Here is a 19,825-nt window from a genome sequence, read left to right as displayed (position 1 = left end):
CTCCTTCATTTAGCCAAACCCGTTCCTACCTCAGGCCCTTTGCACTTGCTATCCTGTCTGCCTGGACCATTCTTCCCCTGATGTCCACATCTTGCTATTTCCAATGCCGCTTACCCAGGAATGCCCTCCCTAACCCCCCATCTGAAGACCCCTGTCACCTCATGCCCTTCAAAGCATGGTCACAATCTGAAGGGATCCAGTATATTCTTTGTCTAATTGCTTATTGTCATTCTCCCCTCAGGGGCATGTCAGCTCCAAGAATGCAAGGGCCATCTTTAACCTTTTAATTTTTTTTTTTTTACATTTATTTATTTTTGAGACACAGAGCACAAGTGGGGGAGGGGCAGAGAGACAAGGAGACACAGAATCGGAGGCGGGGTCCAGGCTCCGAGCTGTCAGCACAGAGCCCAACGCGGGGCTCGAACTCACCAACCGTGAGATCACGACCTCAGCTGAAGTTGGATGCTTAACCGACTGAGCCACCCAGGTGCCCCAAACTTTTTAATCATCCAACACGGCCCTTGCATGTTTTATTGCCAGGGTTGGGGGGAGGGGGATACACACACACACACACACACACACACACACACACATTCATTATCAACCATCTTCAATCTTCCGTGACACTTGAGGACAATCCCAGCCAGGATCACCAACTGTTCCAGTTTGCCCAGGACCGTCCCAGTCATCAAAGCTCCTCATCCATCCTGGGACAGACTTCAGTCCCCGGAAAACCAAGACCGCTGCTCACCCCAAGTGCGGGACAGCAGTCAGGAGAAGCACAGATGCCAAAGCCTGGCCACTGGGCGTCCACCGAAACCCGGCTCTGCCGCTCACCAGCTGTGGGACCCTGAGCAATTTACTTAGTGCCTTGTGCCTCAGTTTCCCCATTTGCAAAGCAAGGAGAGTAATGGTGCCAACCTTAGAGGGTCGTGGTGGGGACTTAATTGAGTTAACACTTGTAAAGCGCCACGTGGAGCGATATGTAAAGTAGGCGCAGTGTGCCTGCTACGTAGTGAGTGTTCTGATAAATAGACACCCCGTGGGCCCCGACCTCTCCCCTCATCTCCAGGGAAACACCAAGTGAACAAGCAAAGCCACAAGCACGTAGCTACTCTCCTCCTGCTGAGAGTAATAGCCCCAAGGTGGCACTTAACTGTCTCTTGCCCGTCCCGCAAAGCGACCTGTTCAAATGCCAACGGCCACATGTCACCTTAGCTGGCAGAAAGTTGTTCCACCTGGTAAAAGCCTAGAAATAATGACACTTTGCTGTTCTACATGGAAGCACAGGCCAGGGCGATTTGTAAGTGTTGGCACCTGCCAGTCTCAGCAGAGCCGATGACGGAGAGAAAATCCTAGGGAAGGGGGAGCAGGACTTCGTTCCACGGGGACTTTTCTGTGCTGCTCCTCGGCGGAAATATGAACGAAATACATCCTGCTCCAGGCCCACCCACCCACTCATTTGACACAAGCCCCCCCCCCCCCCCCCCCCCCCCCGGGCCAAGAGAGCGTGTCAAGGTCAACCCCAGCCCAACCCTCTAGGCTTTCTCCCAGTTAGAGACCTTGGATCCCTCCACTCCTTAAGTAAGAGATGTTAGTTGCTCCATTCTGGCTGATAGTCAATATCTTAGAAGGCAGTTCTCAAGCCTGGCTGTATATGAAAATGACCTGAGGGTATTTTTAGAAAATACCAAGCACTGACCTCACTCCTGTACGCATGATTCAGACGGGTCTTTTAAAAAATCTCCCCGGGGGTGAGTCAAACGTGCAGTCCTGGGTGAGAACCCCCAACACGGGTTTTGATTCCGACCGAATTAACACGCAGAGGGCCCGCCCTGGGTGGCCGTGTTATCTCATTTTAGGCACACAAATACGCTGGCAAATAAGCATCGCCCTATTACAATACAGTGAGGCTCAGAGAAAAGTGAGTCGCACAATACCACGCAGCCAAGGCCTTAAAACCTGTCTTCAGGCTCCAGACCCCACCTCCACCCACTGTCCCTCCAGCCGCTGCGTGACTTTGTTCATAGCATCTCCTTCTGGGGCCTCAATGGCATTAGCGCGGAGCTTGCCTCAAAATCAGCGAGCAAATCCCATCTCTGGTTTCCCCTGAGAGCGTAGAGAGACTACATCTCCCAGCTTCCCTTGCAGGCACGTGTGAGCATGTGACTGGGTTCCAGCCAATGACGGTGAGCAGAGGTGACGTCATCGCTCCCAGACCCCGCCCAGTAAAGGCCTCCCAAGCGAGCGCATCCTCTTCCCCAGCCTGCTGACTGGACAGAGTGGATCAGTTTCGTCATCTATAAAATGGGGGTGATGAGGCGGGCTTCTGTGGGGTACCGTGAGGAGTGGAGGGGTGGATACATGCCAAGGGCTTCGGGGAATGCAGAGTGATCACTGTATAATTGTTAAGTATTACAGTAGTTCCCCCCTTATCCATGGGGATATGTTCCAGACCCCCGCGGATGCCTGAAACCCCAGGTAATACGCAACCCTATACACACGTACCTATGATAAAGGTTTTCTCCTCTACACACGTACCTATGATAAAGCTTAATTTGTAAGTTAGGCACAGTAAGAGATTAACAATAATATCTAATAATAAAATAGAACAATTATAACAATACACTGTGATAAGAGTTGTGTGAATGTGGTCTCTCTCTCTCTCACACACTCTCTCTTTCTCAACATATCTGATTGTCCCGTACTCACCCTTTGTCTTCTTGTGACGATGTGAGGTGATAAAATGCCCACACGAGGAGATGAAATGAGGTGAATGACATAGGCGTTGTGCCGTAGTAACATTAGGCTACTAACGACCTTCTGATGGTAAGTCAGAAGGAGGGTCATCTGCGTCTGGACCGCGGTTGCCCGCGGGTAACTGAAACCGCGGAGAGCGAAACCGCGGATAAGGGGGGCGGGGGGACTACCGAACTCTTTACTCTCTCCTCCTAAGAGAGGAGTCAGGTGTGAGCACCGCCCCCTACCCTTCCCATCCCTTCCCCCTCAGATACGTTACCTCTGCAAGGTGAGGGATGCACGTCCTGGTGGCCGGGCTTGACTTCGTAGGAAAGCAAATGAACCTTTTTTTTTCTTCCTTAAAAAGGGGATGATAGATTCTACCTAATAAGATTGTGAGAACTAATTAATACGATTGTCTAAATGGGTGCTTCTCAAAGACTGGTCCCCAGACCAGCAGCCTAAGCGTTATCTAGGACCTCATTAGAAAGACACATTCTTGGGGCGCCTGGGTGGCACAGTCGGTTAAGCGTCCGACTTCGGCCAGGTCACGATCTCGCGGTCCGGGAGTTCGAGCCCCGCGTCGGGCTCTGGGCTGATGGCTCAGAGCCTGGAGCCTGTTTCCGATGCTGTGTCTCCCTCTCTCTCTGCCCCTCCCCCGTTCATGCTCTCTCTCTGTCCCAAGGATAAATAAGCGTTGAAAAAAAAAAAATTAAAAAAAAAAAAAAAAAAAAGAAAGACACATTCTTGGGCACCCTCGACCTGCTGAATGAGAAGCTGGGAGGCTGGGCCCGGCAGTCTGTGTTTTAACAGGTTTTAACACCCGATGATTCTGAGGCCCGCACTTTGGAGTTTGAGGGCATAAAGGGCCCCCTATTCTGCCTGACAGGTGAGAAAGCCCTCCTAAGAATGGTATTTTTGTTTCTTGGGGGGACAAACTGGACCCGGCCCCAATGTGCGGCATCAGACTTTCATCTCATCCACAAACTGGGTTGCTCAGGATACACACCAGGTTTTTTAAATTTTTCTTAACCCACTGAATCTCTGACTCGTGCCCTCTGTTTGGCTGTGCCGAGCCAACACCAAAGCAGATTCAGAGCTTCTTGACTTGCACAGTCCTTTCTGCGGCCGGGCCTCGGGCCTCGCAGCCACAAGATGTCAGTGTGGGTGGGGTGGGTGGGGCATCTGTCCACGTGGGTTACCCTGAGATGCCCGTTCTTCCCGTTCACGTGACCCCTTCAGAAGCGGAATCTCTGTTGCCTTCAGAACATGCTTGAGACCCTGGAAGCTTCACTGAAGCTGCCTCCAGCACCATCCTCCGGGGCCCCAGCACCCAGATGCCCACAGGGGCTAGGCTAGTCAGGAAAAGGAGCCACGTGGACTGGCTGAGACCGGGCAGCAAGAAGGGGGTGTGTGGGGGGCAGCAAGTTCATGCCAGGCCCATGGGAGGGCAGCCTCCTGGGAGCACAGGGGACCACGCTGGCCAGATCTCTTTTTCCAGACAAACGACAAATGTGGGTCTGAAGTTTCAAGAGAAATTTGAAATATACAATCTCTTAACTGAGAAAAGAAAGGAAGGAAAGAAAGAAAGAAAGAAAGAAAGAAAGAAAGAAAGAAAGAAAGAAAGAAAGAAACATGAGCCAAACCAGGCATAGCTGTGGGCAGGATTCAGCTGGAGGGGGCCTGGGGTGGGATCTCTGGGCTTAGGGGCAACCTCTTCCCCAGGGCCTTGCGGCCTCCCCAGGGAGAAGCCGGGAGGTAACGTCCAGGACTTACTGCTCAGGGCTGGCAGCACTACCCCTCCTGCCCCTCCCCTGCCCCTCCCCTGCCCCTCCCCTGCCCCAGCCCGATGAAGCGTCTCCAGTCTGCGGAGGGAGCCCCAGGCTCCCCACTCTGGCGGCAAGATGTTTCCGGTGCCTCAAATCCCCCGTAGCTTTTCTAAAAGTTCTCCTGAAAGAGAAGAAAAGCCAAGAAGACTTACGAGCCAGTGCTTGCTCCCCTTCTGCTCTATTTCTCCCCTGAGGCAACAGCTGCCTGCTTTGATGAGAAGGAAAAGGGGGAACTGGAGGAAGGAGGAACAACAAAAAAGATAAAAGTCATGTATCAAAATGCGAGGCTGCTTCGCGTAGGAAAGCAGCGGGGAAGAGGTGGGGGAGGGGACGGGGCAGCCGCACCTGGAATTCAGGCCACTCCCCCTGCTGGGGGGGGGCGGGGGCTCGGGGGTGGGGGGGAGCATGGCCTTGGTTACTGGATTAGATGGGGTGGTCAGGGGAGGCCTCTCCGAGGAGGTGACGTTTGAATTGACACCTGCAAGATACAGGAGACAGCTTGGAACCAATCGCGGAAGAGGAAAAGAGCCAAGCGCAAAGTCTCCCAAGTGATGTTCAAAGGAAGCGAGGAGGCCCGTGTGGCCCAGCGTGGCGACGGAGGGCAGAGGGGCCACACCCGTGCGCAGGAGCCCAGCGGCCGGCCTCGGGAATGGGTAGAAGCCCCTCTCGGAGGGGGGTGAGCGGGAGAACGGCAGGACCGACAGTTTTTGATCACTCTGTCTGCTGTGCGGAGAACAAACTGTAGGGGGCGCAAGAGTAGCGGCCAGGACGGGTCTGGAGTTGGCGGTCATCTGGGTGGGAGGTGGGGGCGGCTCAGGCCACCGTGCTCCTGGAGGAACTGGAGACTCGAGTTGGCAAGCGAGGTGCTGCTGGGGGAGTAAAGAAAAGAAGGACATCTAGATGATGTCTTTTTTTTTTTTTTTTTTTTTTTTTTGCCTTGAGCGTCGTTGACAGTCACCGGTCATTCAGGTCATTCAGCCCTCTCTTTATTCAACTACCAGTCCTTGAGCACCATCTGTGTACCCGGCTTCCAGAGCTACAGAGATCAAGAATACAGGGCTGCTGTCCCCAAGGAGTCTCCCTCAGTGACCTGGGCTTTCTGTGAGTCCCCCCACCCCGAATTGCAGACAGGGAGGGTAACAGGGTGCAGTGTGTCCCCCCACCTCGGGTGAAATATCCCCTCATGGAGTCAGTAGGTATCTATTGAGCACCTACTGTGTGCCCGGCACAGTTCAGCAGTGAACAAGACACAAGGTCCTTGCAATCATGAGCACCTAATGTAACCTAACCTACCAAACATCATAACTTAGCCTAGCCTACCTTAAATGTACTCAAAATACTTACATTAGCCTCCCTACACTTGGGCAGAATCACCCAACACAAAGCCCATTTTATAAATAAGCGTTGAATAGCTCCTGTAATTGATCGAATGTGGTTCTTTTTTTTTTAACGTTTATTTATTTTTGAGAGAGAGAGAGAGAGTACACGCCCACACAAGTGGGGGTGGGGCAGGGAGAGAGAGGGAGAAAGAGAATCCGAAGCAGAATCCCAAGCGGGCTCCAAGCTGGCAACGCAGAGCCCGATGCGGGGCTCGAACCCACGACTGGTGAGATCACGACCCGAGCCAAAGTCGGACGCTGAACCGACCGAGCCACCCAGGCGCCCCAGTTGAATAAAGTTTGAAAGTGACAAACAGAATAGTCGTGTGGGTACAGGATGGTCGTGAGTACAGGTGGTTGACCCTAGAGATCACGTGACGGACTGCCCCTGCCTAGTGTCACACGAGGGTGCGCCCTGCATGTCACGGGGGTGGGAGAGGGGGGAGAGATCCACGCTGAAAACTCCCAAGTATGGTTTCTACTAAATATGTATCGCTTTCGTACCTGAGTAAAGTTGAAAAGTCCTAAGATGGACCATCGAATGTCGGGGGCATCTGTGGTAGGTGCTGAGCGGTAACACGGGAACATAGGCTGCTGGAAGGACGTGACAGAGGCCAGTGGAGAAAAGCCCAGAGAAGGAGAGCTCCAGGCTGGGGAAGCCAGAGCCTCAGAGGCCCTGAGGACGGGGGGGGGGGGGGGGGGGGGGGCACCTGGCATGTTCTAGGAGCAGCAAGGAGCCACAAGGAGCCAGGGTGGCTGGAGGCAGAAAGAGAGCAGGAGGGAGGGAGGGCAAAGGAGCAATAGGGCTTCACCCTGGGCACAACGGGGACTCATCGGAAGGGCCAGCTCGCCGAGGACCACCCCCTCAGCTATGCTTCTGCCCTTCCGCAAACATCCCTGAGTCCCCAAGAGGACCGGACGCAGCCACCCACTGTCACGGGCTTCTCCGGCTGACCCAGCTCGGCCGCCGTCTCTCTGGGCTGGCGGTGTACGTGATTCACAAGGCCCTCCCCGGGATTGTGTGTTTGAGGACATCTGTTCCATTTTGGCTGCTTCTGGCCAGGGCTTTGGTGCTCCTTCACAGATCACATCACTGCCTCCCTTCTCAGCTAATGCAAACAGCTGGTTACCGCTCACCAATTTCCCAGCTCTAATTGCCAAGGGGAGAATTATAAATAAATGTGTACAAGCAAACAGATGCTGTCATTTAAAAAATCGATCCATCTAGCAAAAATGCCCCACTTAGGACTGAAGTGGCACACCGCAGAGCATGTGTCTTGGTGGCATTTTTAATGAAATCAGGAAAACAACGGCGGAGCTCGCTAATGGATTCCGAAGGAGCGAACTGCCAAGGACGGAGGGAGGGACTTTGTGGCTTCAGCGTCCAGGACCCAGAGCCATAAAGGAGACGCAGGGGCCCCACTGCTGTTCCACCACACGTGCTTCGCTCCTCTGTCGGTCTTCCAGCCTTCCCCTGGCTCGTCAACCCGGTATGACATCGAATAGGACTCCTTCAGTATTATTTTGAGCCTCAGTTGGTTTGTGGGAACCTCAGGCCGGGGTGCACAGTCATCCCCTTTGCTGTCCTGGGTGCACAGTGAGGGCGCCCCCCGGCTTTTCTTGCGGCCAGGTTTGTACTAAGAGGCGACTGGAACCAGAACAGAAGTGACCGTTGTCAGGCCTACGTGAGCTCTGCCACCATCTCTCCCACCCATGGGTCTCCCATTTGAGGCCCCTGCAGAGGGTGGAGCCTCGGCTGGAAGGGGAGCAGGTCCCTGAATGAGTACGTGCAGCAGACATTTGTATCCATTGCGTTGAGGTGAGGTGAGAGAGAGAAATAAACTTACCGTTTTAGGCAGAAACTTGGGGGAAGTTTTTTTTTTTTATTAAAATCTTTTTTTTAACATTTATTTATTTATGAGAGGGAGAGAAAGAGAGAGAGACAGAGCATGATCAGGGGAGGGGCAGAGAGAGAGGGAGACACAGCATCTGAAACAGGCTCCAGGCTCTGAGCTGTCAGCACAAAGCCCGATGTGGGGCCCAAACTCACGAACCGTGAGATCCTGACCTGAGCTGAAGTTGGATGCTTAACTGACTGAGCCACCAAGGCACCCCTGGGGGAAGTTTCTACTGTAAAAATCCTACCCTGGCTAATACACGATGCATCCCAGAATTCATTCATTCATTTATTCACTCAGGCACTGAGCATATAGTAAAAATAATATCTACCTATCACCACACATCACAATAATCTCATGTAAGGAATGGAATGAGCCCATTTTTTCAGATGGAGAAACTGAGGTTCAGAAAGGCTAAGTAACCCACTAAAGACAAACAGCCAATAATAATAATAATAATAATAATAATAATAATAATAACAGCTATCATTTACTGAACACTCCCCACGTGCCAAACACTGTGCCAAATGGCTCATAGGTAGTATCTTCTTTATTCCTCAAAAATTCTCGTAGGTGTTATTATTAGCCCCATTTTACAGAGGAGCAAAGTGAGGCTTAGAGAAATGAGTCTAGCTAAGAGAGAAAGGGAGAAAGGAAGGAGGGAAGGAGGGAGGGAAGGAAGAAAAGAGGAATCACACTAGAAAGCTATACTGTCTGTTCTTTCAATCCCAAGGAATCTCTAATAATAGGCTAATCTTAAAATACCAGCTTACCTCCAATCAGTCCAGCCCTGAAGAACTGGAAAGCTATACACACACACACACACACACACACACACGCGCGCGCGCACACACACACACACACACACCCCTTAAAGGTTAAAACCATTACATCAAAAGAAAACATATGGTCACCCAAATCTGCATTTATTACATCTAATTGGAAGAGACACAGTCAAGTACGTGAATATTTTAGCAGTTTCCGACATGCAAATCACCGTGCCAAGGCCCAATTACTCACTAATCGGCACACCCACGCCCAGCTTTCAGTCCACTGGGTTGGAATGACACTCCAACCTTCCCTCTTGGCCGCGTGCTTGCGTGTTCTCTCATCACCAGGCAGTTATTATTTGCCTGTGCCTTTCAATAGGACCCCCTGAGCAGAGAGACTGGAAGAGCCCCCTCTCACCAAGTTTAGACCCTTGATTAATGTCTGGAGAACACTATAGGCAAAGGCAAGCTATTTGGCTCTAAAATCCGATGAAAAATTCCGATCTTTGCACGTAATCTCTGACTGATAAGCTTTAATGAAGAGGTTTTGCGGGTTGTCATTTAAGTCACAGGACGGACAGGGAACGGATGGGAATTAACAAATTTATTTTCTGGCCAATTCCAGTAAAGACCAGAGTTCCCATGCCGACAGCAAGACAAAAACACAGTGGCGGTATTTTCCCAAATGCTTTTCATTTGCGTTTTTGCCCCGAGGATTTACACCATGTCTGACTATTCACCTATTTTTCCTTGAAGCACTTTTTTGGGTAAATTTTGCCTCATTATGTAAATGAAAAATCCAGTATCACTCACCCTATTTAAAAGGTGTATTAGTCAAGAAAAACTAGGCAATACACGGGGTGCCTGGGTGGCTCGCGTCTGACTTTGGCTCAGGTCACGATCTCGCCGTCCGGGAGTTCAAGCCCCACGTCAGGCTCTGTGCTGACAGCTCAGAGCCTGGAGCCTGTTTCAGATTCTGTGTCTCCCTCTCTCTGACCCTCCCCTGTTCATGTTCTGTCTCTCTCTGTCTCAAAAATAAATAAACGTTAAAAAAAAAAAAAGATCAGGCAATACAGCAATAATAGTTGATCCCAAGAGTTCAACGACCTAACATAGCATAACCAATGTGGGGTGACAGAGGGCCCCCCACGCAGTGAGAGTCTGAGCAGAGGGAGTCATGCCATCTCCTAACAGGAAATGACAGAGCTGGACAGGTCGCTCACAGGTTTCAAATCTTCAGCGCACAGCCCCATTGGCCACGGGTGGTCACGTGGCCCTGCCTGCCGGCAAGGGGACCAGGAAATGTGGGGGTGCACCTGCCTACTGGTTATCCCTAAATGTCTCTGTTGCGGAGAGTAGCTGTGAAGTCCATACAACAATAGGATTAAATTCTACCCAGAAGGCTGTGCTGTGAGCCAGAACATGAGAAAATAAAAGAAATTAGCAAGCTTCATAAGTATGTGAAAGACGTTAGAGCAGCAAGCTGAGACTTTCTCCTGGATCCCAACAAAAGGACGAGGAGAGCAGTGAGGAGGCAATGATCGGCTCACAAGGGGACCCAGTGTTATGTAGGGTGTGTCCCTGTAACAGCAAACCATCTTCGAGCAAAACCAAACCGTGGAAAGAGTTTCTTTGAAGCCAAATAGAAACCCAGTGGGGATGAAGGATGTTTTAAGTAAGATGAGAATCGTCGGGCGTGCAACAGCGTCACTGTTGTGACAGATGGTACTTTCCAAAGAAGATGACACCGGCTCCGACAGTGTGACAATGACAGACCTCTACAGAGAGGTGGAGGAGTTTCTATTCCGTGTCCTTGATTCTGAGTGGGCCCGTGATTACGACAGAACTGAACCCCATGACTTCTGAGGCAATGTTAAGAAGGGGTGTTAACACCCCAGCAGCACCGAGCCCGCGTGGCCCCTAGATCTTGGTTTCTAATACCATTCTCCAAAAAAAGGAACACGGCTCCTTGGAGAAATGGCTGATGCTGGCACCGGCGCAGGGAGTACACGCAACGAGCCTGGAACATCTAGTGCGAAAAGGTAGGCAAGTGCGCGCGTGCGCACGCGTGCACGCACGCGCGCGTGCACACGCACACACGTACAGTGAATGATGGGGGAAGGAAAGGGTCGCGAAGCCCTTCTGAAAGAGCTCCCAGTGGCCAAAGCTGGAGCAATTCAAGCCACAAAATAAATACCGCACTGTTGGATGATACCCCAAGGTAGAAAATAAATAACCGTGGGTCAACACTGATACAAACCAACGATGGTATAAATAAATAAATAAATAAATGGGGGGGGGGGGTAGACACATCGCCCATGTAGAAGAATTCCACATAATTTATGCAGATGCTCTGCCCTCGAGGAGGTGGAGCGTAACTCCCCGCTCCCTAAGTGCAGGCTGCACAGAGCTGGTGACTTCCTTCCAAAAAGTACTATGTAGAGAAAGGAAAGGACGAGTAATTTTGCAGTGGGGACACCTAGCAAACGCCGCCACAGACAAGTGGTCAAGATCAACGTCGACAGTGACTGGTCGTGCTGATGGTACCTGCTCTTGATAGGATGCGTTCAGAAGGGCCCTTCCCCTCTGTAGTCTTTGTCCCCCCAACCCACACCCCAGCCCCATCATGAGAAAAACATCAGAAAGATCCCCACTGAGGAACATTCTGCCAACATTCTACTGCCTCACTAGTACTCCTGGAAATTGTCGAAGCCATCCAAACAGGGAAAGTAAGAGAACCCGTCACAGCCAAGAGGCACTGAGGACACACGCCAGCTAAAGGTAATGCGGTATCCCGGATACCACATTCTATCCTAGGACAGAAAAATGACTTCAGGTTAAAAAAATATGAAAATCTGAATAAAGTATGGGCTTCAGTTATAAAGTTACGTGGATCCATATTGGTTCATTCATTGCAACAAATGTATCACGCTAGCCTAAGTTAGTGTGGGAAACTGGGCGTGGGAACCGTGTTATCTCAGCGATTTTTTTTTTTGTAAAGCTAACACTATTCTAAAATCAAGTGTTTGGTTTTTTAAAAAGGCAATAAAGCTTCCACCTGGTACTCTCTCTCTCTTAGGGCGCAGACCCCGGCTGCCTTGTACTGACACAAGTTCAGCTCCCTGGTGCCGTCCTGTTGAAGAGACCACTCAGACAGACCACACGGATAGACAGAGATGCCCAGCGAGCCACAGCCCTTGCTGCCCGGCTGAGTCCTCCCAGTTGTCAGTCTCCCCGGCCCAGGGGCCAGATGTGTGCGAGGGGGCCTTTCAGAGGTCCCAGCTCCTGGCCTTCTCGCAGATTCAGTGGACACCGAGTGGAACATAGACAAGCCAGCCCCACTGAGCTGTGCTCAAATTGCAGAGTCATGCACAAAATAAGCATTTTATGAAGTCCCTAAACACCGTGATGGCTCGTCACGCGGCATCACTTAAATGGAACAACCGGTCCGCGACTTCGACTTTGGTTATTGATCAATTTCCTCTCCACATCTGTCTTTAGCTCCGCTAGGGGCTGGGCAGTGGACACAGAGATCCCCAAGAGCTGCTGGTGATCCACAAGTCCCTGCTCTTGAAGAACTCTCGGTTGAGTGGAAGAAGCTAAGCCCCACGAGAGTAAAAACGAATGACAACCACACTGGATCGTAGCGAACGGGTGAAGGCAGGACTTCAGAGGTGCAGAGAACAGGATGCATGACTCTGAGGGATCCCAGAGGGGAGAGACACGGGGAGAAAGAACAGCGTTTATTGAGCACCTAATATGCTTCACTGTTCTAAGTGGGGTACAATATGTATATGAATTCATCCTCCCAGTTGACACCATGATGTCTTTATAACCACGTTAGAGAGGAGGAAACTGAGGCACAGAGATATGAAGGGATTCGTCAGGGCCCCACCAAGTGGCAGAGAGAGATGTGAAGGTCCTCTCGGTTTTCCTATCTATGATACGAAGGTATTGGATAAGACGCACACGAAGGGTCTTTGTGCCTCCAAGGCTTAGGTTACGTGTGGGTTTTGCCTGCCCGGCGTCTGTTCCCCTTCTTCCAGTAACAGAACCCCAGCTTCTATGAGCAGAACTGCCCCACCTCTACTCTCAGTCAGGAAGGGAAGCACACCCAGCCTCGGCCAGTCGCAATATCACATCCACCTTACGCGGTGATGGGCTCGGGCAAAAAGCACAGAGACTCCAGCCAGACGAAAGAGAGTCTTCTGAGGGCCTTTTGCCAGAATTCTTAGGAAAGAGGCACTCTGTTTTCCCTGGAGTTGCCAAGGATGTGAATTTGGAGCTGTCAGGGGCTGTCATAAGACGAAAGTCTGCCTGGAAGTAAAACCAGTTCAGAGGAAGAGGGAGGCCGAGCACTGATGCCAAGATCGTCCGAGCACCTAGGTCCAGCCTTGCCTGAAGCCGGAGAGATGAATCCTTGGAATTTTCTGTTGCATGAGTCAATAAATGTGATCCTTTGAATGGGATTTCCGTAATTTATAACCAAAAGATGTCGCATACGATTCCATGGCAATGAGATGTGCTAGGGTTGGTGGCCTTATTTTTATTCCCCTTATTAGTGCCAAGTTCCCTGAGGATACAAAATGTGCCTTTTTCATCTTTGTACCCTTACCCCCAGCCCCATTGGTGTCTATCAGTGCCTGGCACATAGGAGGGCTCAGGAAAACATTTGTGGCTGATGGGCACTGATGGGCAGCACAGATTACTTTCACTCCAGGGTCCTCTGGCTCTTCGGCTAGATGTAAGCCCCCCGGAGGTCCGAGGTGCCTGAGGTTTGGTGTGATTCCTAAGGAACACGACGGTCTGAGCAATGAGAATAGCTTCTGGCAGTTTCTCCAATGAGCCAGGAGTAGAGGATTGGGACATGAGTACGACAGCACGCCAACCGTGTTTAAGAGCGTGGGCTTTGAGGTCGGACTTACCTGGGACCATATCTTTCCCCACATTTTACCGGCTGTGCGCTCTTGGGCAGGTTCCTGCCTGAGTTCCCATCTCCTCCGCTTTAAACTGGAGTTTTAGTATCTTTATCTTCAGGACCACAAGTGAAGATAAAATGATATATAGCGCCCAGCTCAAGGTTAACCCTCAAGAAATGGCAGCTATTGTCAAGAACAATCCTAATCCTAATCCTAATCCTAATGATGATGATGGTGTTACAGTCCCCCCTTCCCAGTCCCCTTGGACAATCGGCTACGCGTGAGGACAGGACACACTGTTCTCTTCTTCCTCCTCCTTCTTTGGAAAGATTAACACACGAGGCTGGGAGCGCCTCCCAGAAACCACCCGAGGCTGGGGGCCAGCAGGGCGGAGGATGCCAGGCTGAGGTGTCTTTGCAGCAGGGTCTAGGGTGGCAGGGAACGGAAGGATCTGGAAGGATCGGAGCTCGGGCTGCAGCCCAGCGGGCCAAGCTTTCTCCCTCCCCTGCTTTCATTCTGGACTGAAATTCCCACAGCATGTAGAGCAGCGGGGCTCCAAGGTCCCCTGTGCGTTCAGGCTTGAGGAGTCTGCTGGGCAGCGGAGGTGGAAAAACAGGGGGCCCTGGGCCCGGAGGCAGCAAACCCAGGACGGAAGAGCAGGCCGCCCGCCCCAGGTGGCGCACCCACACTTTGGGAACTTTGCCGGAAGCCACCACCGTAGTGTCCCCTGCCCTGCCCGCCCTCCTGCTGACGGGCCGTTTTCCGTGCCTGGAACACCCTCTCCCCACGGCAAGGTGTCTGTTCTTCTTCTTCCCAGCATCTGGCTGAGCCACTCTGGAGCTTAGCAGCACACAATAACCATTATACGGTGCTTGTGGGTTCTGGGGGGTGGGGAACGGCATGTCTGTGCTCCACGATGCCCAGGGGTCAGCTGGGAAGGCTCCTATCACTGGGGCTAGAATCTTCCCGAGGCTTGTTCACCCAGTGCCCAGTGCCTGGGCAGGGAGGACTCCAAGACGAGGCCCCGGGGTGGTCAGATTTCTTACATAACAGCCCCAGGCTCCTGCGAGTTCCCGGTGAACAAAGCAGAAGCCAGATCGCCGTCTGTGACCCAGCCCCAAAGTTCCACAGAGTCCCCCCTGCCTTATTCTGTCAGCCGAGGAGGTCACAAGCCCACAGACTCAAACAGGAGAGAATTTCTGCCTCGAAATGGCCCCCCTACACACACACACACACACACACACACACACACACACACACAGGCGCGCATGCGTGCTCGAGCCTCCTGCACTAGGACTTAAAATTCCTCTCACCAAGTGCTGGATTCTCTTTGCTCACCCACCTGGGATCTGTCTCACCGCATGACGTACTTTGGCCAGTACAATGTGACTCGATTGGGGCAATAGAAATGATTTGTGCCGTTTATGAGTCTAAGGCTCAAGAGACTCAAAGTTCTCCTCCCCTCTCTTGGAATCCTGCCACTGTCATGTGAACAAGCCCCAGGCTAGCCTCCTGCATGATGAGTGACCACTGGTACCTTTATCTCCATTGCCCCGGCCAACAGCCAGCTGACCAGCAGACATGTGAGCGAGGCCACCTTCACACGAGCAAGCCCCACGAAGACCAACGGGGTCGGACTCAGACGACCAAACCATCCAGATGCTCAGTAGTCTTACTGTTGTAAGCTACTCAGGTCGGGGATGGCTTGTTACGCAGCATTATTCGTGCTAATGGATGACTAGTGCAAGCACTTAGCCCAGGGCCCGCTTGGAATATGTGCCCAAACGCATTATTTGCAACACGAACAAAGCAACTAAACAAAACCCTTTGGCTTTCAAGGGTTTAAGAGAAAAGCCTCCTGGGACCCACGGAGGAAGGGAAGGTAGTGGTGTCTCGTCTGTAAGGGAGCAAAGCTTGAGTCTGTCTTGAGCAGGATCTTTGGGCTGGCTGTGGCCCGGGCAGTGGTTTGTGCGAGAATCCAAAGACGTACTGGCGGAGGAGGGTCTGTGCAACAGCAAGAGAGAGGACCCAGCCTGGCCAGGAGCCTCTGGGCTTCTCCCTCAGGTCAGCTTTATGCAGCTTCTGGAACCCTCCACCACCTGCCTCACCCACCGTTGCAGACATCCGTGAGCCCCAGAGCTGCCTTTCGCAGAATGTAGTCATCATCTGCTTCTGAGTTGTCTGGAAAGCTAGTGAAAATGCAGAATCCTGGGCGTGGCTCCAGAATTGCTACGTGGAAAACTCCAGGGGTGGCGGCCAAGGACCTGTATTTCAAGAAGTTCCACACTGCCCTGGGGGACCTGGGGACACAGAACAGGAAGGGGCACCTGTGCTGATAGATTGGAACATACGGATTCTGGAACAGGCTACGGAATAGAGGCGATGACTGGCGACGAACGGCTGTCCTATCAATCCTCACCACCACATGGAACATAGGTTCTCATACCCATTTCCTGGACGAGAACAGTAAGGCTGAGAGAGGCAGTGAGTGTTCCTGGCTGCCTGACTTCATATCAGCTTTTTGCTTCCACCCCGGCGGAATCCGCTCGACAGAACACTTTGTTCTTTTACCTTCCTCCTCTTTCAGGGTCGGTTTAGGCTCGCTGGCTCCTTGCTGAGGTGGCAACGCTGAGGTGAAAGGAAGGCACCGAACGGGTATCCAGTGAATGGAAAACACAGTATGTGGGAGGTTTTCACACCACCTTTAAGCAACTGGAGTCAAATGTCTCTTCTGTGGCCAAGCTCAATGTTGTTTTCCAGTTTAGAGTTTTGTTTGTATGTGTGTGTTTTCAATAAATCTGATAATTAAGCCACAAATGTTCCCAAGCACACTTGGATATATTTAAATTGCAGGCTGCTGATCAAATGGAGAAAATTCACAAACACGGACATAAATGGTGCCTTTTGTTTGTTCCCTGCCTTTCTGCGGCACTCAATTGGTTCTGTCAGCTTCACAGCCAATTCCAAGGCTGCCTGGGATGAGGGGAGGTGGGGGGGAGGGGTGGGGGCTGACAAAGAGCCGGCAGGAAGTGAAGCCCCCTGGTGAAAGACTGTGGTTCTTTTCTTTTATGAAAACGTCTCGTTGGCGCCTGTAATTCATCTCAACAAGCCAGTTTTGAAAACACAAGTTGGCAAAAGGGATGTTTGTCTCTGCCTGATCTGGTGGCATTCCCTACTTGATGTTATGGGCCACAATCGCATTCCTGATCATCATGGAAGAGAATCCGAGGGTCCCGCCTTCCCATCGCTTTTGACCTATGCTGTGGAGACTGTTTGGGCTCCTAGAGGCCCGGGGTCCCGCCCGGGGTCCTGTGGTCTCTGCCCATCCACTGACTAACAAAAAAAAAAAAAAAAAAAAGTGGAAATAGTAAGGGAAGACTTATTTGCAAGGAGATTGCAATGGGGAGGGGTCTACTGTCCTAGAGAGAAAGCTGTGACCGTAATGACGGGGTTTGGGGGCGATGGGGGTTCGGAGCTGACGGCCGAGAAAGAATTCTTGAAGACGTCTTTGGTGCAAAAAGGTGATTTTATTAGAGCACGGGGACAGGACCCGTGGGCAGGAAGAGCTGCACTGGGGTTGTGAAAAGTGACTGATTATATATACACCTTCTGGTTGGCAGGGGGTTAGGGACAGTGTAAGTCTCTAAGGAATTTTGGAAGCAAGGTTTCCAGGACCTTGAGGGGCTAGCTCGGAAAACATCTTTTGTTACTGCTTAGTAAAACCTCAGTCATGAGGCCCTTCAGATGTGTATCAGGGGCCGTTAAGTCTGGAATATGACTGTTAACATATATCTTGGGGGGGGGGGGACGGTGGTAGAGATAAAGGAGGGTTGCAAAGGAATTAAAAAAATTTTTTAAAATATTTTATTTACTTTTGAGAGAGAGAAAGACAGAGTATGAGTGGGGGAGGGGCAGAGAGCGAGGGAGACACAGAATCCGAAGCAGGCTCCAGGCTCTGAGCTGTCAGCACAGAGCCCGACGTGAGGTTCAAATTCATGAGCTGTGAGATCATGACCTGAACCAAAGTCGGACGCTTAATTGACTGAGCCACCCAGGCACCCCGAAATTTTTATGTGGTTAAGGAGACTCACAGGATCCTGTGGGGGGGGGGGGTGGTCAGGATAATATTAAGCCAAGATTCTCTTTTGTCCCTCCCGAAGTGTCATCATCGTCAGGGCAGCTGAGCTCCTAGAGGAAGGTCACTCTGTTTCAAGGACTTGTTAATGGCTGTAGGCAGTAAGGGGATTCAATTTTTCATTTGCCTCGTTTCCCATATCACCATGGCAAGCACTTAAACCCCCTTACATCTTGATGAGGGTGATATTCGGGCTCCAGGAAATAGAATCTATAGGTTTCTGGAGATTAGGCTATGGAAAGGATTGCCTTTTTCTTGCAGTTTCCTAAGTTATCCGTAAACTGAAGGAGACTCCTGTCCTGAAGGACTGTGATCTCTATCAGTTAACTATTTGCTTTCTTTCCTTTCCCCTATTCTTGGGCAGGCAGGAGTGTCGGAGGAATATCACACCTATCCCACCTGGTGGAGGGGGGTGCTGTTAGCCTGTACTTTGCCCCTGGCTTGGCCCACGCTCCCTCATCAGTAAGGTTTGCGAGCATCGTCAGGGTTGGGCAAAAAGATTTTTCTTTTATAGGCTGCAGACAAGAACTAGAAAGTGGGATCAAAGAGTAGCATAACGGGACAGGGGATCAGAGAACATTCTGTCCTCTTCGCAAGAAGGACCGTCTGCTGGCTTAGGCTGGGCGTGGACCAAAGTTCAGGGGCTGGAGGAAGAATTTAACGAAATTTGGCTGACAAGCATTTTGCTCTGATTGATTACTGGGGACAAGCAGTTCAGCTAGTCACCTATGAGGCAAAGAGTGGGAATTTGGAGGGTCTGTGCCCGGCCTTGTCGGAGGTAAACACGGGCAGCATCCACAAGGCTTCTGGAAGTCACATGGAAAAGGGGTTCTTTGCAGCAAGCTGTTTTCTGGAACACAAAAGGGTGAGGGAAATTCCTTCAACCATAATAGTTAATCTGGGATTTTAATATTTTTAAATGCTTTGAAAGCTCAAGGTGTGTAGTCAATGCTCAATAAATATCTGTTAATCTCTCTTCCCTGCAAGGCCCTTGAGGGCAGGAGGTGAGTTCATTTGGTGTGTTTTCCACCATGTTAGCCAACTGCCTAGAACCCACTGATCTGCTGAATTGGCCTTGAGCAACCCTCAGTTTCCTTGTCTATAAGACATTATAATCTCCACCTAACAGGACTGTTAACATAATTAACATCGAGGAGTTCTCGGGGCCCCAGAGAATACCTGACACATCCCTGGTGACCAGTGACAAGGCTCTTCTCAGTTCTCTTTCTGACTAAGCCTTGACCTTGGGCGCTGTCCTTGGCTTGCTGAGTCCAGTTTTAGCAAGAATCCTGTTGAATTAAGCAGAAATCCCCTACCCTTGGTATCTGACCCGATTTCTTATCCTCTACCCTTGAATATCTTATCACCCTGGCCTGCCGTCAGCAAAAATCCTGGGTGGTCGGTTTAGCAGAATTCCCCTTATCCCTGACGCTTCCTCTTAAAAATTTCCCATCCACTGACCTAGACCCTGCTCCTTGGCTATGAATCTGCACTTGCCTTTGTCATATTTGGAGTCCAGGAGTACCTCTTTCCTCTATCACAGACCCCCACCGCAGCGGCAGGTAGCCTGCCTTACCACCTTTAACGGCTGTCATGAGTAACTTTTTTCTTTGATAGCAGGGAATGATTCCCTTCCCTTTCCTCCTCGGACTCCAGACCCACTGTGAGCAGGACTTTCTACCACCTCTGTACAATGCTTCAAAAGGCCTGAACCCCTGGAAGCCACGGGCAGTGTGCTCCAAGCCAAAACCCGCACTGATGCCCACACCACTCAGGGTCGGGGCCGCGGCGGCAGGAGTGAGGATTCTGGCTGCCCACCGAAACCCAGGATTTCCTCACTCCTGCGGGCCGTGGATGCAAAAATTTCGGAGCTGTGACTTTCCCAAAGTACAAGGATTCGGCCACTTTATTTCACTGGGCACTGGCTGACCTCCCTGTAAACCAGGAAAACGAATCCTCTTAGTTGTACGGTTTCGACGAAATGGTGGATGCGAAGCTGACTAGCACACCCCTTGCTGAGGAAGTCGCAGGCGTCACCGACGTGGGAATCGAAAACCAGGAAAAGATCCCTCACTTGCGGGTCGCCTCTACCCTACGGCCTTGTAAACACGACGGGGCGGGGCCACGGCATCGATCACTCGGCGCTCGGCTAGGCA

General features: G+C 51.4%; 3 long non-coding RNA genes across 4 annotated transcripts; 1 reads left to right on the top strand and 2 right to left on the bottom strand.

The window, feature by feature from the left end:
* Positions 1 to 377: 377 nt before the first annotated feature.
* On the bottom strand, positions 378 to 4,885 carry LOC123382580. Of its 2 annotated transcripts, XR_006591159.1 has the most exons (4): positions 4,721 to 4,885; positions 3,495 to 4,299; positions 1,703 to 3,247; positions 378 to 1,249 (listed from the first exon to the last, which is right to left on the bottom strand). It is a non-coding gene; the product is annotated as an uncharacterized LOC123382580 (long non-coding RNA). The 2 variants fall into 2 exon arrangements; XR_006591158.1 differs by lacking the exon at positions 378 to 1,249 and having other exon boundaries at positions 1,515 to 3,247.
* Positions 4,886 to 9,616: 4,731 nt separating this feature from the next.
* Positions 9,617 to 13,079, top strand: LOC109495221. The gene is made up of 2 exons (XR_002150512.3): positions 9,617 to 10,657; positions 11,695 to 13,079. It is a non-coding gene; the product is annotated as an uncharacterized LOC109495221 (long non-coding RNA).
* A 5,071-nt stretch (positions 13,080 to 18,150) lies between these two features.
* On the bottom strand, positions 18,151 to 19,791 carry LOC102902266. Its single transcript, XR_442139.4, has 3 exons — positions 19,600 to 19,791; positions 18,849 to 18,958; positions 18,151 to 18,519 (listed from the first exon to the last, which is right to left on the bottom strand). It is a non-coding gene; the product is annotated as an uncharacterized LOC102902266 (long non-coding RNA).
* Between the last annotated feature and the right edge of the window lie 34 nt (positions 19,792 to 19,825).

Source organism: Felis catus, chromosome E3 (genome assembly GCF_018350175.1).
Source record: "Felis catus isolate Fca126 chromosome E3, F.catus_Fca126_mat1.0, whole genome shotgun sequence".
In the NCBI taxonomy this organism is placed as follows: Eukaryota; Metazoa; Chordata; class Mammalia; order Carnivora; family Felidae; genus Felis; species Felis catus.
This window is presented reverse-complemented; position numbering and strand designations above follow the sequence as displayed.